The sequence below is a fragment of the Tubulanus polymorphus genome, chromosome 12 (assembly GCF_964204645.1).
Source record: "Tubulanus polymorphus chromosome 12, tnTubPoly1.2, whole genome shotgun sequence".
Classification (NCBI taxonomy): Eukaryota; Metazoa; Nemertea; class Palaeonemertea; order Tubulaniformes; family Tubulanidae; genus Tubulanus; species Tubulanus polymorphus.
In genome coordinates this window covers 2,136,144-2,160,039 of record NC_134036.1, presented here as the reverse complement: position 1 = coordinate 2,160,039, position 23,896 = coordinate 2,136,144, and the positions used below count along the sequence as shown (strand labels likewise).

Here is a 23,896-nt window from a genome sequence, read left to right as displayed (position 1 = left end):
CAATTGAGATAATATTGTAGACCCAGACTCATGATATTATGATTTCGTCCGACCCATCTGTGACTTAGGACACATTGTGGAAACGTTTCCACATAGATCTCGATCGAGAGATTGGACTTCCAGACCACCTTCTCTATCCATCTGACAGATATCCAATATCGTCCAATAAAACACCATTATCCGCGTTTACGAAATAAGCCGTAAAACAAAACGGTCATTTGTCGTAAAATCTATTCGGGATGATATAGTCGTAAAAGTGTCGTCAAGCGTTCGCTCGTCGGCGGGTATTATTGTTTATATAAAAACCTCATCGATTCTGACCTCCGCCGGGATTTCATAAAATGAGAACCGAGATTTGTTGCCTCCGCGTGTGCCCGAAACGGCGACTTGCTGGTATAAATCATCTTACAGTAACCCTGAGAGTTTTGCTGTTTGCACGAGTCGTTCTCAAAGGTCTCGTAAAACACTGCCCCATAATTTATCTGACTGTTTTTATCTCAGAAAGAGAGATTGCACCCCCTCCCCCCCCCCCCAAAAAAAAAATCGGCAACTTTTTAACTAGTTATATATGTAATAATACATGGTTTCTCTCAAAGGTCTCGTAAACCTATGTTACGTCCTGTAATTTATCTAGCTCTGAAAGATTGCAACCCTCCCCCCTCCGAAAAAAAAACTACTTTGGCAACTTTTTAACCAGTTATATATTGGTTTGTCTCGTGATGCTTTTATCCAGTAAATTATCTAGCTTTGGAAGATTGCATACCCCCAAAAAACTATTTTGTCAACTTTTCAACCAGTCATAATATAACTGGCTTAAAAGTTGCCAAATGGTTTGTCTCGTGAAGTTATTGTACAATAAATTATCTAGCTTTGGAAGATTGCATACCCCCAATTAAACGACATGTGGAAAGAACAATTGGATCTTTTCCTTAGAATCCACATGTCGAAAGAACAATTGGATCTTTTCCTCTTGTGGTCCTTTTATAAATCATCCCCGCGTATCTGTAATCATAACGTGTTTGTTTGCATTGTTTGGGACTCATAAAACTGTCTTCTAAATTTATGTCTTTCGCAGGAAAAAAAACAATTTAATCTTACACATACAAAACGTAGTTTGGCGCAGTGCGGTGCGCTGAACCTAAACTCGGCTGTCTCACGTGACCCGTAAAATTACTGTCAACATAATCGCGATGCCAACAAGAAAATATTGCCACAAGAAAAAATATCCACTTGACACAAACTGTCTCTCCACTTTCTCCTCTTGAGTCTCACGAAGTTGGTGGCATCTATCTTGTTTTTTTTTTCTGCCGAAATTGTATAGAACATTTCCCAACATCGATTTCCAGAAATATCCTTATTTGGATATTTTGAATCTATAATTAGTTATGTCCATATTTGTAAGTATGTCAATGACTATGTTTAGTAATGCCCATATTTGGATCTTTCGAATCTATTCTTAGTAATGTCCATATTTGTAAGTGTCAATTAAATCTATTTTTAGTAATATCCATATTTGGAGAGATTTAAATTAAATCTATTTTTTGTAATGCCCATATTTGGATCTTTCGAATCTATTCTTAGTAATGTCCATATTTGTAAGTGTCAATTAAATCTATTTTGAGTAATATCCATATTTGGAGAGATTTAAATTAAATCTATTTTTAGTAATGCCCATATTTGCAGATTTCAATTAAATCTATTTTTAGTAATGCAATATTTGGAGACTTAAATTAAATCTATTTTTAGTAATGCCCATATTTGCAGATTTCAATTAAATCTATTTTTAGTAATGCAATATTTGGAGACTTAAATTAAATCTATTTTTAGTAATGCCCATAAATCTAATTTTAAAGGTGAAATCTATTTCAAACAACAAGAAAAAATGTAGCCGTTATTTCCATGGCGATTTTTCATTGTCGCTTTCATGACGTTTGACGTTTGTTCACGATCGAGGTCAGTCTCTTGAGAGAGAGCAATTGCACCTAGAGGGGGATATATCGAATACGTGTTGCTTGGACGTCGTGTGGTCAAAGCCAATAATAAAACAAGAAAGGAGAAAAAAAGCCGACCTAATTCAATTGCCGATGCCTAATATGGAGACGGACTATTTCGACGCCTGCGGGTAAGATGTAACGGTTTTATTTGGCTACTTTATCTGCGCCGTATCATCAAATCAACCGCAACATCAGCAGCAGCAGCAGAGGCAGTATCCAGCCAGGCAGCCTTTCACGCGGCTATCAGAGGTTAAACGGCTTCACGACGGCCGCAAATCAGATTTCTACGAATTGTTTTCTGCCCGGGTTTTTTTGTCTCTATTATCTTGTTATTGTACAAATAGTCGATTTCCGGAAAAACGAGGATCAAAACAAAATCGAACGAACTATTGACTATATTCGTTTGTTGTATAGGGGCTACTTGTCAAGTTCCCTGACCTTTCATCCCACTTTTACTATCCCTATTTCACTCACCTTTTTTGCCATTTACGTCCCGCCCTATTTAAGTCTTCGACTAGGATCTCACACCCATTCTCTGGCCATTCTCCATTCGCTCTCATCTCACCTCCCTCCCTGACCTGCTCTCCCCTTTTCTCTCGCTCTCTCCTTCTCTCTCTGACCCTCTCTCCATCCTCTGTTCTCCCTGACCTGCTTTATCTCCCTCCCTCCTCTCTCACGCCGCCCCCTCTTCCTCTCCTATTCTTTCTCCGTTCCGTTCTGTCGTCCTTTCCTCTCTCCCCTGCTCTCTCCATCACCTCCCATCGCTTTCTCTCCCTCCTCACCTCCCTCTCTACCCTTTCCTCTCCTGAATCTATCCGTCTTTAGATCTAGTAATTACGCACTCACAATCGCCGCTCTGCAGAAAGTAAAAAAATCGTCTGCCCTTCTCTATCGATAAAAAAACTACCTACGTCTCTTTTTAAGCAGACGACCTTAAATGTTACATGTTATATGATGAGACAGATGAACTTTATCGGTGCGTATCGTCTTCGCGCGCTGTCTCTGTAAATATACCTGGTAGCACCTTAGGGGCGCTGAGATAGAGGGGGAGGGGTCTGCCTTTCATCATCGGAGGTGACTGGATCAAATAATTTTCACTATGACAACAGCCTTACCTCCACTCGCCTTTAAGACACGATATTAGACTGATACGGCCGACAAAACCGAGTTCTTCTTTGGACGTCGTTGCATTTGTTATCCGTGATAAAATAGACCTTTGTTGAATTTTACAATCGATTTTTTCAGATGCTAAAAATAATGAGATGCAAAATCTCGAAGTTGTTAGAAATTCTAATTGATGTAATAATATAAGGCTTTGTCTTTGGGCTTTCTAAGGTTTTACCAGAGTCCGTTCCGTCTTCAGGCTCTTGATTGTGCTTACTTGGAAGGCTGTTAAAAATGAAAATAAGTCTTAACGTCCTTGGATCCGGCGCTAATGGAGTGAGATATGGCTATGTCAATCTAACTATTATGACACCATGGTAGCAAAGGGTATATTTAAACGAGGGTCACAAGGTTGGTTTTGAAATGTCTAAGAGTGTTAGTCAGGAAATTACTTCTTTTTAGTTAAAAATCTAAATACTATTTTGGTGTCAATTTAACGCCATCCTGCCTAAATTACTGCGCCATCTATCGTATTAACCGCTAACTACGCGTGCGATGCGTCGAATCAAATGTTTCTCGGTTAAGTCACCAGGTGGCGATCGAGTCGACGGTGAATACCTCGCTCGCCGGTTGCGCTGAGCGCTGCGGTCGACTCGTGCAGCTTTTAAACGTACGTAAACGCAACGTTACTACCGCCGTGTGCGACGTTGACGTTATAATAACGCTATCCAACGCTTACGTTGTTGTAAAGCGTTGACATTCGGTTGTAAGCGCGCTTGCTGCACGTGGATTACTTTACCACCGGATTACGTCTACATGTATCTATATACTTAGAGCGCGAGAAAGGATTAATCCCGGATTATTTTTTTACTCCACGGATTATGATTGCTATGGCTACTAGGCCCGTGAGGATTTAATCTCGGAGTATTCGCTAATCTACTCGACGTGTGAAACGTGAATTAATTTTTTCGTTCGCAATAATCCGAATTACTCTTCCCGATCGCTCGGCAACTAATCCTCGATAGATAATAACATCGACGCGACTACTCTCGTAGTATCACCTGGGGTAACGTAGGAATTAATCAAAAATGTGTGATGTGGGCGAATTGGAAAATTTTTGGAAAAGTTGTTTTTCGATTTCTTGAAAAGTTTCAGTTTAGTTCGGTGAATGAGTTCGATTCCAAATCATCTAAGTTCGAATCATAAAGTTTATTGCCAATGTTTTGATTCTATTATTAAGTCGAGATTTATCAAGTCAGAATATTTCATTTCCAACTTTGTTTCGAGTAAAATCTTAACTCATATAACTTTGGAACTGAATCCATCATTGTTTGTCTGGATCCAAAACATTTCGCTCACGAAGACGGTTTTTTTAAAAGTCATTCTGCAAAATGCCAATTTAAACCAAACTACTCTAGAATGATACCAAGTCCGAAATCAATTACGAATTTTCGAATGTAGCATTCGTCCCTGTAAAAACCCTCAATTATGGGTCCTTCGTGAAAATGTTATGACTCTCAAAACAACCTTCTTCGAGAGCAAAATACCAATTTAAACCGAATCTAGAATTTCACCGAAGGTCCGAAAAGATTTCTAATTCGAATTTTCGAATGTAGCATTCTTCTCTGATAACGCCTACATAATAGTTCTTGAAAATGTTAAAGGCATAAACCACGTGATCACGGTCGACAGTTCCATGAACAAGTTTACAAGCTTAAAACCGTTAAGTTTGAATATTGTTGTGTTCTCGTTTGAAACCAATGTCAGCTATTGAACCAATAAACTTTCAGTTAGCTTTCTCGTGAAACTGGGGCCTGCTTGGATCATAGGTGATAAACTGGGACGAAAATCGATTCCCAAAGAGAGTCTCTTGCAACTTCTTTTTCCAATTCGCCCAAATCTGCTGCTATTCATATGCTGATATGTGATATATCAAAATGTTAAACGCGAAATTTGATATATCGACTCTGGTGACTTTTAGATCGTGGTTTTCGTTTAGAAATAAATGAGAGGCGTGAAAATTTCTCCGGTAACTTATGAAGCAGGTTAAGTGAAGTTCAGTAATTCATTTTTTATTTGAATATATTCGTTTTATGGCAATAAATCGAAAAATCAATAATCGTAAACTCTAGTAACCCTAAAGATATCGATCGTGTGGGTGTTTCAGTTTCGTTTTTAGAATCGTAAAATAGATAATTTTTGGGCGATCATTTAGTCATCGATTTCTTATCAGGTGTAAACTTTGTAGATTGAATTAGAGACGCAACCAATTTGGGATCAGAAAATATTTTCGACTTCGGTCATGTGACCACTTATATTATAATGATTTGTATTTTGTAAGTGAATTCAATCATCAGAATAACTAATTGAGATTTAACTTCAGCAATGTGACGACTTATATTAATACCAATAATGACATACACTTAGTAAATTGAATTTTTAATACAAATTGAGACTCAAAAATAGAGATGACTTCAGTATTGTGACAACTTATGCAGATGATGATTTTGTAAATTGATATAGGCCTACCTAGGAATACATCTGGACCCGGTATTATAAACCGGTATTACCTTTAAGCCGGGAGCTAACTCAATTTAATTTAAATCGAGTTAGCCCTCGGGCTGAAGGTATTACCAGTCTATAAAACCGGGCCCAGGTATTTATCTTATATACTTCCTAATGTCTATTTCAACCTGACTTGAGAACATTCCGAGTGGCTTAGCTCGCTCATTTTTGGTAGTACATACCTGATAATGGTCTTAATAGGACCAGAAAGGACGGGCAGTCGACCTAAATCATCATTTCTTTAATCCATTTGAAACTGTATTGAAGGATATCCAAAAAGTCTTCACTGAAAGGGGTTAAATGATGAGATGTGACTCCATGATTTGAAAGTTTAACAATATGTTTCCATGCCTACGTACCAAACTTCAGTTGGTAGGCATGGAAACATATTGTTAAACTTTCAAATCATGGAGTCTCTTTTCTCTCATGGCTTCAGTAAAATGTGACGAAGTATTCACTTATGCGGTGACGAACGTCACGAAAACAGCAGATACAAATATAATTTTCGATTAGATGGAACAGATTTAAGACAACGATCAATAAAGACCTTTAATTTCTGGCGCCCTTGGGCGTGCTTCAGGCTCGGGCAACGTCACGCCAATATAAGCCCTTTAGACTGCTATCACGTTATACATGTGTGTGGGCGACATTTGTATCGGCATCAAAATGCTAAGAAATAAATTTAATATTTTTATATCATTAAAATTATTATCATTAATATTTTTTTCACTGATGGGGATTGGCATTTTGATATGACTCAAGTTAAACCGATATGGTTGAACCTTTTTTCCCAACCTCGGCAACAAAATACCGAATAACAAATATGATATCCTTATATTATTTCAATTATTGTTAAAATTTTTTTCACTTTAGATGACATTTTATGACAAAAGATAAAATGGCGGTATTTTTACCATTCTCCCTTCTCACATTTCCCTTCTTTCATTGACATTTTAACATGTTACACAAACTGATATGGCTATGCCTTTTTTTTCACACCCTCCACTCCCATGTTTCTCTGCCCCCCCCCCTCTCTCTCTCTCTCTCTCTCTCTCTCTCTCTCTCTCTCTCTCTCTCTCTCTCTCTCTCTCTCCCTCCCTCCCTCCCTCCCTCCCTCCCTCTCCCTCCCTCCCTCTCTCCCTCCCTCCCTCTCTCTCTCTCTCTCTCTCCTCTCCCCTTTTCACTTTTTTTTCTGCTCAGAGCTCGAAGCGTCGAACGTTAAACGAAATGAAAAAATCGATTCCTCCGGATATAAAATAGTATTATTATTATTATTATAAATAGACATAGGCTAGAATAATGTCGTCTGCCATAGAGCGAGAGATGGAGATGGAAGAAAGGGTTCCCCGGGGCGGGTGTTATATCAATTCGCTAGATCGTGTTTGAATAAACACACACACGCCCAACCTCAGTGTAACGGTATCTGCTGTGATGTGTTCTTTATAAGGTTATCACGCATCGACTTATCGTCGACTTTTCACAGAGGTGCAAATGTTGTGTTATCAGAATGAAATAATGCAAAATGAAAGAATCGTTTCGGTTCTGAAAATGATCAGTCGGTCCAGTTTGAAGAAGCTCTCTGCTCGGTAAATTGGTTCTAAAAGTTAGAGTCCCAGCTCAAGTAGTTTTCCATTTTGCTAACAAAGCTTTGAAAGCATGAACTTGCTTCAATCGTCGGCTCAAGAAGTTTGTAATTGTTACCAATGCACATTTTCCTTTTAGATACTCTTACCAAATATGGGCTGTAGGTCATATTTTGGCGGCCGTTTTGAATTTGGCCCCAGTGGGCGTTGCCCACATTTTTACGAGGGTTTACCCGAGCTTAATCTTTTCTAAATCCCTGTTTTATTCTTAATCCACTGTCAAACCATAGTCCCCGTAAGGACCTAGTTATTTTGAAACTACTATTGCGAGCTAAGTTTAGTTATTTCAGCTGCTTGTGACTTATAACCTGTGGCTTATGAATTTTGTTACTGGGGCCAGTTGCACAGTCGTGACTTTAGTCTAAAGGTGGTCTTTAATCTTTAGGCTGGTCTTAAGTTTTTAGATTGGCTTTAGAACCAAGTTGGTCTTAGACTGGTCTTAAGTCTAAGCCATGACTGCAACCGGCCCCTGTGGCTTATGACTTTTGACTTGATGATTGCAAAACATGGTGATGTAACTGATGGATGAGATTATGTATATCATCAATGCGTTCTCTTGTGGGTGAAGAGTTTTATTAAGGATAGCTTATTCCGCAGTGCTAGCGGTGCAAATCTTGTAATACCTGATAAATCCGTGATAATCGATCCCACAGATCAGAGGGGAATGAACAGGGATAACCGTGATAACAATTTGACTATTTAGACGTGATGAATTCAGCAGCAGTAACAACAGCAGTAGCAGCAACTGCAACAGCACTGCTATTGTTTGGATCTTTAAATTGTACTTATGATTGAAATACTAAAGGGCTACTAACACTGTTTTGTAAAACAGGGGTTTATCAAAGTGTAGATTGTGGTTAATTTCACTATTTAGAACTTGGCAAGATGTAATTGTACAGCAGCAGCAGCAGCAGCAGCAGCAGCAGCAGCAGCAGCACTAACAGCAGCAGCAGCATCATGAAAATAATTTGACAATTTTAAAAGCTAATCGAATCGAATACTATAGCAACAGCAGCAGCAGCAGCAGCAGCAGCAGCAGCAGCATCAGCAACAGCAATAGTGTGACTAGTAATTCTAGTTTACAACCGAGATTAACAGGCCAGACGAACACACATGTGCTGCATCGGTGCTGCCTTTTTCCTCACAGTTTTCTGATAAAGAAATCGCTTTAGGGGAAAACATTTCGGTTCTATAATTTATTGCTCAGGTTCCCCGATAAAACCTGGTATAATATATCGGTATATATATAACGGGTTTTTATCTCCTTGAACTGTGAGGTTTTACATCGGACATCCATCATAGATTAAATCCTGTTTCACCATATAGCAAACGATATTCCCGTCATAAACCTGCGTCAGAAAATCTCCTAGAAATACAGGGTGTCTTCTACAAATACTTGGCTAAGAATTGGAAGCTTAACTTATAGTAACTGCCTATGGTATACCAGTGGGAAGCTTCACTTGGTGCCTATAATGTTAAGTCAAAACTCCATTCCAAAATCTTTCAGATACCAAACAATATTTACGGTGCTGCTTTTTCGATTCATAGCAAAACTGTGCCACTGTATCACCGGACCCCCAGGACGGGTTCAAACTATTTCACAGACGACATTTAAACCTGTTACTCATGACGCAGGCTCAATAATTCTGTAAATTGCTGATAGAATTCTCTGCATAATTAGCACCTTTCTTCCGACGTCAATTATTTACCTCGAAACTCGAGACATTTCAACTAAAATCGAGAAATTTACCGAGAATTATTCGTAAATCCTTTTACTTCCTTATTTGGTGCTGTAACCATCCCCTGTAAAATGTAAATTGTGAGGATCTAACTGTCGATTACTATTAGAACAGAGATATATGAAAGTTGTAACTGTTCATAACTGATTAATCTGAACTTTTAAATTCGTCATATTTCAATGAAATATTACCGAAAAAAAAATCAATTCATTTCTGATTCGAGAGGTGACAACGAAATGTAAAGGTGTTCCATGACTCGGCCACCTGCCCCCCCCCCTTATATCTCTCTTATATTTACTAGAGGGGTTTATGTGTGCATATCGTATGGATAGCCTGTTCTAGGCGCCATTTCCAGCCGTTTGTTCATATTTACCCAGCGCAAACTGATTTATAATTGCACGAAACGATGAAATTTGAAGTGCGCGTTTTAATCTACGTGAACTTTTAGCTGTAGAAGGTTCGACAAATAGTAACTCATATTCGGCCATGTACTGATAACATGATGAACAATTTCATAAGTTCAGGAGCGAAATCTTTTATTAAGAGATAAAGAAATAGATCAGTTCAGTGTTACCCACAACTGGTTTTCGAGGGCTGGCCAACACTTTCACTTTTACATCCACCCCTTTGAAAATCAGACACCTCCTAGAAAATCAGCTACACCTTGAAAAATATCTGCTGTTCCTACCAGAGTGGATGTCAATATTCTATCGACGCTGATAATTGTTTAGAAGCGATATCTTTTACTAAGAGATAAAATATTATCATTAATCAAAATGACCTCACAAAAAAGTCTCATAGTGACCATAAGTAACGGTCGCTGCTGTTGTTTGTTACACGTTCAAAATATTATCCATAAAATGCCGACGACCGCAGTTTGCAGGAAAATTAAAAAAAAACCTTTAAGAGTTTGTACCATCAGCAGCAGCAGCAGTGGCAACAAAGACCAAAATCATGTTATTCCAGACCTTTTCGCGTCTGTGTTATAAACCAGACATGATAATACCATTATAAAGTCCGGTGAAGGGTCGTGTTGCCTGTTGTTAATCCTCAAAACGGACAATATTTCGGTTATTATATTTTTTCGAAAACTCTGACGGTATTTTGAAGTGTATAGCGCTAAGGGAATGTCGTCTGCGATCGATTTCAGTCGCTACGCAACCGGATAAAAACGACAATGACTGTTCGAGGTTTTCGCACAAAAGGAAAGAAAGGCCTTTTTTTCAAAACCGACAGCATTGTAGCCGAGAGTTATAGAAAAGTAAATACCCAAAAAGTAGATTTAATATCTTTTAAAAGCTTAATTCAGACTTCAAAGTTAACATTGACAACGAAGAAAAGATATCCATTTTTCAAATTTTCCGCAGTTGCGTCGACGTGACAACGAATTTACAACAATACCCGACGGTTACAAACCGACTACATTGTAGCGCGGCAGCGTCAATTTGAACACGCACGCGCAGCGGTAATTAACATCGCCATAGAAGCAGCTTTCGAACGCTGTGCAGGAACTTTTTTATTCAATTCACAATTTCGATTCTAAAAGCAATTTTAATCTCGGCGAGGGAAAAAACCTGCGACGCGCGCCTCGCGAACGACATCAAAATAAACCGCCTAACAAAAGGAGAATTTACGATTTCAGATTTTCGATTCGAGTTTCTCGACACCGCGGGGGGTTTGCCTCAATTGACTAATGATTCCGTGCTAATTTCTTTTCGCTGTTGGGATTTTCTTACACAATCTCCGTCAAAGGGAAATTGAAAAGACAGTCTTCCGCGCAACCAACGCAAAATGATGGTACTAGATTGAAATTGCGGGTTTTTTTCACGAATCCCATGTTTGATCAGTTTGAAATCTAATCCGTATCTTTGAGCGGTTTGGGGATCGTCTGCTCTGGCTAATAACGGCTTGAATATCGGCGAACGTTGGATGTCGAAAGTTGTTTTTTTTAAGAATTAGTTGTTGTAAAAGTAACTTCAAATGGGAAGTTTTAATTTTCGATTCATTTGGAAAAAAAATCTGCTTCAAATGATCAATTTGCAATTTTACTTTTTCTAATTCGAGATTAATTCGTTCGGATTTGCAAAAGCTGCCAACAGGTGTCGCTTGCTGAAATTATCTACATCTGTAGATAACGGAATGTTAAGAGATGATCTCCGAACGCTTGGGTTCATTTTTAATGAAAAACATCAAACTCTGATTTTCTCTAAGCTTAAACTTTATCTTTGAAAGCTTAGGCTTAATCTGACATAATTTAACTCAATTAATTTTCAAGACTGGGCTTAAACTAAGTAAGCTTACGTTTTTATCGAAGCTTCATGAACTGCATTGCTAGTTTTTTTTCTTTTTTTTAAAATTTCCTAATTCTTATCTAATTAAACTTTCTAGCTAAACTTTCATATCAACTACGGCAATGGCCACCCCTCCCCCACGATGATAAGAGGTTTTGATAAAAATCTTTCAAAAAATTACTATTCTTGAATTCCGCAGTCGTGGAAATCATTTTTTCGTCTGCTGTGCAAGTAATCAGCGTTTCCGGTCACGTGTTCTCTGGCTAATGGACTCGAGACTGTGTGTGAATAAATAAAATCGTTAAAACTCCCACGCGAAACGACGACGGTGTTAGGTTCCCTTTTTTATCGTAAATAAATGATTTCTGAACGAAACGACGATAATTTTTCCCCTCGGACCGAGACTTCATCTGACTGACTGGCACGTGACTTCCGTTTGAAAGTGGGTGCAGTAACCTGTTTGTAAATTATTCTTCAAGATGGCAACCTGCATAAGATCCACCTATGACATCATTGTCAAAATGAGTGTGTTGCTTCTGAGAAAGACGGTAGCCTCCATTACTCTCAAAAGAGACAAAACTAGAGATTGTGGCTGCCCCATAAATCCCCCTATGACATCAATAAATAGATGAAGTGATATAGACACTTCCAGAAAAGATGTCTGCCTTCATGAACCTCCCTATGACATCATCATATATAACGATACTAAAAATTGACACTTCTAGTAAAGATGTCTACCCCCATAAATCCCCTTATGACATCATTGATTTCATGACACCTTCCAGAAAAGATGCCTGACTCAATAAATCTTCAGATTTCTCTAGCAAAGTCTCGGAATTAAACGTATTAGAAAAATGTCCATAAAAATGCATACGTATAGTCTATAGGGGGTATATCGGTAGTTTTATTGCCGCCGTATATGTGTGTGAGTTTGTGTACTTAGAATTTCCCCACAGTGTAATAATACATTGTACATTGTTAAAGAAGCTTCGTCGTAAAAATGTCAAAATTGACAAATCGGTTTCTTTTTTGTTCATAAAGAGACAAAACTGTCCGCGCGACCTGTTAATTACAGATCTATATCAGACCAGGACATGCGCGCGTGTGTGTAGCCTATAGGTTTACATTACAGATAGTGTTCCCCTGTATCGGCGAGAATATAGCTAGTTTTGGGCCAATCTGTGGGTAAAATAACGCTTTGTCCAGAAATTATGTACTTTGAGTACTACTGGCCGGTTGGCCGATACGCCTAAATAGCAAGTTTTGGGCTACACCGCTGTACATTATTATATCTTTGTAAAATCATTTTGCGGAAATGGAGGCCTTGCTCGCGGTTTGTTTGCCCGAAAAGTATTTATAGTGATTTCTACTTGCTGGCTGGCCGATATGCCTACAAGGGCAATGGGCTGCCCATGGACAAAAGTTGGACATGTGTGTGTAACCTAAATGTTTACATAGCTTCCTGATAGTGATAGTGCCTTAAACCTTGGAGTAAATCACTGATTCGTGTCCCTTTCGTAAGCTCCAAACAAAGTTCAACAGATTGATATTTAAGTCAAAGAGTCTATACTAGCCTAAGGGTTGTCAACCTGTTACGCAGGTGCGTGGCGTGACAACGAATCGCGTGTTATTGTCATCGCTAGAAATGTCAAAGCGAGTTGAAACCTGTTCGGCTTGAGTCAACTCGCGTGTCCGGAGTGTGTCCGCCGTCTGCGGAGCCCACGCGTGCGGCCTTGCGTTCCGGTACATGCTTTTCAAATGGAGATACAACTTGTGTGCCTATGATGTCTTTTTAAACCTGACTTAAGGTGTCCTAGCTCATATCTTTAAAGAACTAGCGGAGAAGGGTGGAGAAGGGTAGCTAAACTAAAACATCACGAATTTAAATCCATTTAACTCTGTTACTACGACGTTTCAAAATAAAAGGCTTTCAAAGTGTGAAAAACGTTCAGCATTGTTGGAAATGTTGTTTACGCTGTTACGTGTGTTCGTTTTCAACGCGGAACAGAATCTCGATCGCGGTTCAGGAAAGAAAAAACGGAAAAACTGCCGCCGTTTTATCTTACCCTCACTCTCTCCTGCAGTACACACGCAGACAGTTCATATATACCCGCATCGTTAAAAACTCATCTGTTTTCTGGCCTGTCTTTAACGCAGATGCCGTGATGAGGCCGCTACTACCGGTACCGTTGCTGCTGGTACTTTAGCAGCCGTTGTGCCGGAGCTAGGCTAAACTGTGGCGTGTGGCGGCCTTTTTGTGGGCTCAATACCACCTGCCAGGGGTGCCTTTCAACTCAGCAGCGTTCAAAACAGACAGTAGATTAAAAAGCCGACTGTTTATGCGTTATAAACGTTAAAAAACGTGTTGCCTAGAACTATAACGATGTCTATTGTTGTGCGCTAACGATGTCTATTGTTGTTCTTGTATTTTTAAGTGAAACACTTTTTTTCATTGTTTCTTTTTGTAATTAATGTTTACGCGAATTGAGAATAATGCATATACATAGAAGGCTTGTTCTTCAAAAAGTGCTGATCAATTGTGAACTTATTTATATCGGAGAAAAGTATCATACATGTCCCAACTCCCCTCCAAACCCCCCTCACCCTGTCTCAGTCACCTCTTCATCCTGCCCCCTCACCCAGCCCCCCCCCCATCCCTCCCTCTTGCCTTTTCTCATATCAATTACATCAAACGTTTTCTTTTTTTCTTTTTCTTTGAATAACGAATTATGTCTTATGTCTTATGTAGGCTGGATTAAAAGCCTTCTCGTCTGCCATCGCCCTATCTCTCCTTCATCGTCATACAACTCGCTATCTAATACCAACAGCTCGAAATTCTGTTTATCGAATTAACGATATGAGTAAATATATTTACATATCACATGTCGATGTTTGATTACTAACAGTCTATAGTGTGTATTTAGTCGGGGGAGTGAGAGAGAGGGGGAGGGGGGTTTCCCAACGGCACGGAATTCCCGCGGACCGTTACCCAACCTGCACCAGAGCCGGAATCCTACAATTTTATGACGTCATAGGGGAATTTATCAATGCAGTATTTTTTCTGGAATCATCACCACATAAATTTGATGACGTCATATGTGGATTTGTCAGGGCGGCCATCTTATCAGGAAGGACCTATATCACTACATCTATTTGATGATGTCATAGGTGGATCTATAGGGGCTGACATCTTTACTGGAAGTTTCAATATAATGCTGTGGTCGTATAGGGAGGTTAATGGAGGCAGCCATATTTTTCAGGAAGTATCAATGTCACCATATCAATTTGATGGATGATGATGTCATAGGTGGATCGATTGTGGCAGCCATGTTTTCAGCACAGGGTTTATCGGAGTTTGATTTCGAAGTTTCGCTACAGGTCTCTTTATTAGTATATTACAGAACAATATTGATAAAACCGGTCTTAAAATGATTGGAAAATCGATAACTAAATTACCCCGTAAAATATTGTGTATATCGTCAATGAGAAAACGGATACAGCAGACGACTGTTGTTTTTGCCTTGAAGACAAATTCAATCGGTTTTGCGAATTGTCGTCTCTGCCTACTCGATTTGGAATTTCACAAACAAACGATTTCTCTTTGTCTCGCCATTAAGACTAGTTGTCTTTGGAATTGTTTTATGTTTTTGTCAAATTCAGCGACAAAGGCAAAAATCTATTTCGTAAAATTAAAATTCAATATTTCTGTCTGACAGAGAATTGTCTCTTTTTGATACTTCGAATTTTTGTAGGTTGATTTGACTGTGAAATCGAATTATAGTTTTATCGTTTGAATTTAACATTTTGTTTCAGAAAATTAGAATTTTTTTCAACTAAATATACCTTATATTCATTTTTATTTCGGTTAGAGGTAAGATTAAATTGAAATCTAATTTTCTTTTTGTGATGGATTTTCAATTGAATTTGAATAGTATAAAATCGTTACCCAAATTTTAAAAATAATCGTATTTTTTAATTAATTAATTTTTTCGCCCTAAAAACTTTGGATCTGGAACTTTACCGTAAAATTGTGGAATTGGATTCCTAAAGCGAGGAGCACCTATTGACAATCACCCCTGTAATCCGCTCTCGTTCAAATCTCGTCATTTCTCGCGCTGTTAATGGTTATTAAATATTTACTCTCGAGTAAAATAAATGTTTTCACGCGATTAATATTTAACTCGGGTGTATATTATCATCATTATTATTATTAGCTTTACTCCGAGATTTGGAATTGATTGCGTAATAATAATAATTGTTTGTTATCGACGCCTAACGACGGCGTGTACCGTAGCAGCCGTTAACAATGAGAACCGTTGCGCTGAAATAGCGCGAAAACGGGCAATAAAATTGTTGCTGGAATTGTGATTATGGGTGAAGGCCCTGGTTCATCGACTTGCCTTCATTGTCTGCTTCCAAATATTTCCCCCTCCCCCTCCTCTCCCTCTCTCTCTCCCCCTCTCTCTAACATGTCTCACGAATCACCCTTTGCCCGCAGACGGATACCGCGACTAAATAGAGCGTGTTAGTAGTTAGGTTCAGTATTTTCTTTATACTCGAGATGGAACCGAAGCTTAACAGCGAAGCTAATATCGAAGCCTCCTATTGTAATCACTGGTTTCATAGACAGCTGTGTTGACTTCGTGTTAGTGGAGACTTAAAAACGATCAATGGTACTTTACACAATCGACTCCCCGTTCCCTTATCGCGCCCCTTCTCCCATCGAGCCTTTAGTCTTGTTAAAAAACAAAATGACAAATAAATTCATGGAGAACCCGGGCATCGATCCCGGTACCTCTCGCATGCTAAGCGAGCGCTCTACCATCTGAGCTAGTTCCCCTGTCATACTCGGTGCCATTGTTGTTCTGACAATCTCTATAACTATAGGTAATCTCGGAACAGTGCCGTGAGATATTTGAAGTTAATCGTGGTTTTAATGCTACGGCCATCATTCTCTCCACAGCCTAAGTGTACCGGGCTGCTCTATATAACTGTGTATTAAGCATCTACAGTATCTGCCATCCATAAAACTGGTATAATTAACAGTATACGATCTAACGGTGTGGACATCATGCGCGCGCAATTATCCGCCTATTTGACGGTAATCGACTTGATACCCATAAAGGCAATCGGTCCTTTCATCCCGAGTAGGAGTTATGGGTGTAAATTACCCTATTTAAAATCATAATGTTTGTAAACAGAGATTAAAGGATGGATGGCATTACTTAGTCCGAATGTGCTTTGGTCGAATGTCAACCTCTGTAGTGTCTAGGTTTAAAAGTCAATATAGGCTTTTAGTTCTTAGGCTAAACATGAGACCAGACATCTTTCTAATTGGGCGCGGATCGAAAGACCTTGTATTAAAGTAGAAGTTATTCCTAGGGATAACGTTGTTCAAAAGGTTGATTGTTGGACAAATACCATGGTTAAAATGCATTTTCAATTGTTATAGCGTTGGGCCCGGTTTTATAGACTAGTATTACCTTTAACCCCGGGGCTAACTCAATTCATTATCAATTGAGTTAAAGATAATACCAGTCTTTACAACCGGCCCTTGGAGTTTTGAGCGACTTGCTCGATTTCAAAATTCTACCTGAGATTAATTTGCCAATATCGAAATTTAGAAATCCTCGGAATAAAATCTGATAAATATTTTCGGTGAAATTATTGAAAAACATCGAGTTTTATCGTTACATTTTCAATAAATTTTTCGAAAATATTTTCAAAAATTTTGTTCAAGGATTTTCGCTTTAAAACATCGGCACGTCGATATAGTGTGTTCCTAATTCAATAGTACATACATGGCTTCATAATTATATGCCTATCTGTCTGTTTAAATATTGGTTTAATTTGGTGTTGGGTCTGTTTGGACTCCATTTCGACTGTGATCTCGAAATGTTTTCGTTTAAGTGTAAATATCAAACGTAAATATCACCGTCGGGATCTTCTTGTGGCTTTAAACAAATAGTCGTCATGGCTTAATGAAGGCTTCTTCCGATTCTGAAAGATAATCATTTGGATGTTCACGAAGAAGGAACCCAGTTCCATCGAAAATTTAATCTCGAATTTTCTGGTTCTGTTGACTAATGCAGTAATATTTTATGGAAAGCTTTATTTATAGAAAAAGAAATTACTTACATTTGCTTCGCGAAAAATTATTTTTGAATCTGAAATTTTTGGTTCAGTTAGCTGTGCTGGAGACAAGTCTTGTTTCCAGCAATATCAGAGAAAAATTTAGATTTCTTAGGATCTTTAGGATAATGCACAAGTTATTGAAGTGACAGATATAAGATATGGAATGTTATAAAAATGAATGCAAAAGTGTTTCAATAGGTTGAATTATGTGTGTCTCAGGTGTAAAAGGCCGTTGCTCAAATCATGGACCATTTCGGTGACTAGTCCGCGATCAGATAGTCCGACGGACCATTTTCCGTTAACGTAAATAAGTATTTTCGATTTAAAGGGGTTCGCTTGAAGGTTCTTCGTCGAGATGAAAACCACTTCGGTAAAACGTGTTCTCCTGAAAAATACAACGCTTATCGGAAGTCAAAACTCTCAGCGTACGACGCGAATCAACGTAGCGTAAAAATACACTGTTGCCGTTAACGTAAAAACGCTGTTCGACGTAATTATCAACGCCGGAACGTGATTTCAATTTGTCGTCCGTCGAAGCGTAAGATGAACAGCGTTAGAGTCGATTTTACGTTAACGACGTCGGCGGCAGCGGTAACGTCGCGAACGCCGTCGACCGTAAAATACGTCGTGTGACGTCAACGTCAGAATCAAAAAGGCGAGATAACGTAATTAAATTTTTTTTCGAAGTAATAATTACTTTCGACGTTGAATTTTGTCGAAAATGGAAAAGTTTGAAGTATTTTCAAGGCCATCGATGTTTTCTTTTAGAAGCGTGGGAGAACAAAATATTTGAAGTTGGGGCCTTTCTGATTTCTGATGAAGGAGATTGTTGGGTTTTTTCGCGAAAGCGTTGGGGTTGAGGGATTTTAAAGGAACGACTGTTGACTTTTCATTTTAGTTGAAACTGAATGTTAAAAATAGTTTCTTAGATAAATTATGTCTCATAGCTCGACGGTTATAATATACGTGTGTACAACGGATAATGTTTGGAGAAAAGGGTAGAGTAATTATCAGAAGAGTGAGAGAGGAGGCGGAAGTGATAAGAGAATAGAGGAGGCGGAAGAGAAGAGGGGAGAGGATGATGGAGGAGACAGGAGAGGAAAGAGAGAGCGAGGGAGAATAGAGGAGGCTGAAGATAAGAGGAAAGGAAAGAGAAGAGAGAATGAGAGAGGAAGACAAAAGCAGAGAGAGAGAGAGGAACAGGAAGGGGATGATGTGAGATCGATAGTTACACATGCCGATAATAGCTGGCGAACGTGATTTTCTAATAAACATCGTTTTTAATACTTGACTAGATTGGAAAATCGGGAAAAAATATTTGCCCAAGTTAACGATCATTGAGCGAGAAAGCGGACGAGTATACCGTTATAAGTACTGGTAATCGAATACTACAGTGACGTATTGATAATTACAGCGAGGATGCGCGTTTACGCTTACGTCGACGTCGAGTGGACCCACTTACTCGTTCGTTCGTTTCAGCGTTAACGTAAAAACTGATATTTAGTTTACGATACAGCGTTACGTATATACGTACAACAATCGCTGTTGTATTTTGAAGGTTGAGAGGGGAGAGATAGATAGAGAGGAGATGGGAGGCAAGAGGGAGGGAGGATGAAAGTTGAGAGGAGTGGGGGAGATTGGGGCGGAGAGGGAGGATATGGGGGGAGTAGGTTCAGTAAAGAAAAATCCGAATTGATTTTATCGACGGCCGACTGGATAACGCTAATAGACGGATATGGCTTTATATTCATTATTATCTCAAAACGCTGGCTATCAACAAGTAGCGCAGCAGCAGCAGCAGCAACGGCAGAAGATATGCTTTCATCTGTCTTATCTTCGAAATCTTCATCTTCAAATTGCAGACTGACTCAAAAGATCGCATCATCCCGATTCCCCGCAAAACACGCCGATCTTATCCGCAACACTACCCAGTCATTGTTCTCCTGTCTCCTCGCAACGACGTTCTATCGAGTATCGCTCTTGTCTATTGTACGTTGAAATTACTTCTATTTTGCGCAATCGAAAAAAAACGGCTCTCAATACGCGCTGTTGAAATATCGGATATTGATATCGATATATCAATATCATTCCAAGACGTTATTTCATTTTTATATCGAATAACGCCAATCGACGATAAGTGGCGTCAACGCTAATCCGTATACGTTGCCATGCGTTAACGTCAAAACGTTTCCTAAATTAGACGTTAACGAAATCGGGAAAAAAGAAACGTTTTAACGGATGATAACTTCATCATCAGACGTCGAAACGTTTACTCGATTGTTGCGCTCGAGGTTTTCTATTATTGAAAAAAAACTGCCGGCATTGTTGTTCATTGTCGAACATTTCCGGAAGAGAAACGTAGAAGTCTGCGTTCGGCGTTGACGTTGTTGCCGCTGGATAATTTTCATTTCGCGTCGCTTTACGTCGACGTAACGTTGATAACGTAAAAACGCTTCGACGCGTTCGTGTTGCGGTGATAAATACCGATGTAGCGTTAACGTATAACGACAGCTAACTTCCGGTGGATGACGTTGAAGCGTTGAATACGTTGTAAAAAAAAAGTTGACGCGCCGATGATAGACGCGGAGATTGGATTGCGGATAATTATAAACTCGTCTGAGATGATTATTTTTGTAGACCCGGGGAGGGGATGGAGTGGGTATATCACTTCATTTCTGCCGCATTCTTAGGAGTCCAACTATTCTGGGAAATATTCCAAAGTCTGGAGTTGGGTTGCAGATCTAAGACCCACAGTTTTATAGCCAATCTAACAGCTTAAGACCAACCTAGTTAGTACTATAACTAATTTAACAGCTTAAGTCTAAGTTTTGGTTCTATAACCAATCTAACAACTTTAAGACCAGTCTAAGCTCATTTTGGTTCTACAACCAATCTAACAATTTAAGCCCAGTCTAAGCTCATTTTGGTTCTATAATCAATCTAACAACTTAAGACCAGTCTAAGCTCATTTTGGTTCTACAACCAATCTAACAATTTAAGCCCAGTCTAAGCTCATTTTGGTTCTATAATCAATCTAACAACTTAAGACCAGTCTAAGCTCATTTTGGTTCTATAACCAATCTAACAACTTAAGACTGGTCTAAGCTCATTTTGGTTCTATAGCCAATCTAACAACTTAAGACCAGTCTAAGCTCATTTTGGTTCTACAACCAATCTAACAATTTAAGCCCAGTCTAAGCTCATTTTGGTTCTATAATCAATCTAACAACTTAAGACCAGTCTAAGCTCATTTTGGTTCTATAATCAATCTAACAACTTAAGACCAGTCTAAGCTCATTTTGGTTCTATAACCAATCTAACAACTTAAGACTGGTCTAAGCTCATTTTGGTTCTATAGCCAATCTAACAACTTAAGACCAGTCTAAGCTCATTGTAGTTGTGATCTAAAAACTTAGCACATTTTAGATCACTCTAAAGCTCGTTGGATTGTGTTAAACGTTTTGTTTCGTCGCAATTTTTTTTTACCGACAACAATCTATTGCAAGATAACCCTGCAATATCGTCTGTCACAGGTGTGCAACTTTGTTTATTAGATTTTTATCGTCGGGAATATTTCAGATCGTCTGCTCGGCGGTTTTGTTTCGATCGAAATTAATGTCAGTTAAAGAAGATTTACAATAAACAATGAATACCGACTACATTGTATTCTCTATGGCAACAGATGTTTAAATTCTAACGGTAACGATTGTTCGTATGAAATTCTATAGCGTTTTCAAACGTTGTGCATTTTTTTGCTAGACATTTAAGTGCTACGTAATCATTTCGCGTTGCAATTACGTTGAAATCTTAGGCATTTGATAGCGGATTGAACCTACAGGATCAGTTTTTGAAAGTGTGCTGATATCTGGTGTTTGTAGTTCATTTTCAATTAAAAATGTCACAGGTGAAGCACTGAACACATGTGAAGTGTGGACGATCAGTTTTTGAAAGTGTTCTGATAAAATGTCTAATGTCTGGTGTTTGTAGTTCATTTTCAATTTGAAATGTCTCAGGTGAAGCACTGAACACATGTGAAGTGTGGACGATCAGTTTTTGAAAGTGTACTGATGAAATATCTAATGTCTGGTGTTTGTAGTTCATTTTCAATTAGAAATGTCTCAGATGAAGCACTGAACACATGTGAAGTGTGGACGATCAGTTTTTCAAAGCGAGCTGATAAGATATCTAATATCTGGTGTTTGTAGTTCATTTTCAATTAGAAATGTCTCAGATGAAGCACTGAACACATGTGAAGTGTGGACGATCAGTTTTTGAAAGTGTGCTGATAAAATGTCTAATATCTGGTGTTTGTAGTTCATTTTCAATTTGAAATGTCTCAGGTGAAGCACTGAACACAATATGTGAAGTGTGGACGTTCACCAATTAGAAGAATGCAGCACGGATACTGGGGTCCAGGGTAGAGCGGCGCAAGGCCAAGTCTTCAGATTTCAATATCCAGCATATCAAACTGTTTCATCTAAAACGTCCATGTCAAAGACAATAAAACTTCTCGATCGCTGTGAATGTGAGTGTTTAGGTTTCGGGGTAAACAAATACCGTTCTAATTCGCGGTACGTGTCGCCCCCGTAGGGGACCGGAAGTTAGCATTGATTGATGCGCCGTCTCGCCGGATGTCACGTGATCGATCGCTGTAGATTGCCGGTTATTGCGTTGATGTCCCGGATGTGGACGGGTAAATACGATGTACCTACAGTGACAACGGATAGAGCAGACGATCGCTAAATATCGTCAGCCAATCAGAAACCAGTATCGATTTAGTTGGTCTAGTAATCGGCTATATCGGATTTCAACTCTTTTCATTTATCCGTCTTATAAAAAATCACCTGGGACTAAATTAGTCCTAGGCCTAAATATTTGATGTTCATGCTAAGGAATCTGAGCTGGGCCTGGACTATTTTCGTGCAGCCATCCAAAATGTCATCTGATTCAGAGCCATCATCACATCTCCAATTACCCAGAATCCAAAACAGATACATCTATAAGACATGCTCGATCTGAAATCGAATTTTTGCTCCGATTTTCACTCCCACTCACTCCTCTCCCCTCTCTGCCTTTCCACTCTATCTCCCCTCTCGCTCTCAACCACGCCTCATCGACTTGTGTTCGGCGATGTGTAAAAACAAATTTCGGTGTTGAATAGACTGATTTGATTCACGCGACACTCGTGGGTCGTGTGGTCGACACTACAGCTGTCTGAAACTGATAAAAGTCAGGAAGATCCTCTCTCTCTCTCCATCCTCCTCTTGACTGATCGATACCGTTTCTGAGCAGACGACAGCAAAAAATCCGTTGACATTTGCAGAGTTTTTTTTTTCAAAACTAACTATCATCCTTTCCCTGTTTTCCTCCTTCCCCTGTCTTACCTCCTTTCCCTGCCTGTCCTCCTTTCCCTGCCTGTCCTCCTTTCCCATCCTTTCTACTTCACCACATTTCCATCAGCTGAATTAGATTTCGTATCAATAGCAGACGACCAGACGTTAATAAGATTTGGTCAAAAAAGTAAATTCAATCTCACACTTAAATATCGGAAATCTCTATTAGATTAGTGATGTAGTTTATTGGAGCAGTCTGAATTCGTTTCTACTTCCGGGTTTGATACGAAGAGACTTTTTAATCATTTTTTTTCGCTGTCAGAAGAAAGTAATTGTCATTTTCACTTCCGGTTTCATCTAACTTCCAGGTTTGGATTGGTTAAACCTTTTTTCGGCATTTAACTTGATTATGTTGATATACGGTTTGAAGTTTTGAAGTTTTGAAGTTTTTTTCTCATTGACGATGATCTAAAACAAAACTTTTTTACATTGAACTTTAGGAATATTTACTTCCGGGTTTGGTACACTTCCGGATTCGATGCTACTTCGATTTGACATTTAAATTACAAAATTTGTGAACTTGCATCATTTCTTGTGAATTAACGTCGGAACTCGAATAACGAACGACAACTTACAACTTACAACTCAAATACAAACGTCGTATTAGAAAAGTGATTCGCACTTCCGTAACGTAGCGAATGAATTTATTCGTTTATGTCTCGCGTAGTATAGTCTCAAGAGAAGCGTGACACTTCCAACACCAGCACTAGCTACAACTCCTCTCTCTCCTCTCCCTTTCACTCTCTCTCTCACTCTCTCCGCACTCTCAATCATTTAGATTTCCTGTATCGTGCTCCGTTGAGACCGTCAAATCACTTTATTCAAATTCGCGCAGACGACTAGATTCGGTTAGTTATAGATGGTTGGATTTATCAAGACGAATTCGACCGCTCATTTTTTGTTCAGTTCGCAGACGTTCCTTATACAACCCTCCCACGGTGTTTTACCATAGCGACAAATATTCAAACATTAACGAAAGGCATTGTTGAAGCCCAACCTTTGGCAACTTCGGTAATGATAGATAAGGGACGG

The 23,896-nt window shown here is 39.0% G+C and overlaps 1 protein-coding gene and 1 non-coding gene across 4 annotated transcripts in view; one reads left to right on the top strand and one right to left on the bottom strand.

The window, feature by feature from the left end:
- Positions 1-23,896, top strand: part of LOC141914327 (atrial natriuretic peptide receptor 1-like) — a 213,819-nt gene that overhangs the window by 121,518 nt on the left and 68,405 nt on the right. The gene's annotated exons all lie outside the window — the stretch shown is intronic.
- On the bottom strand, positions 16,104-16,176 carry Trnaa-agc (transfer RNA alanine (anticodon AGC)). Its single transcript has one exon. It is a non-coding gene; the product is annotated as a tRNA-Ala (tRNA).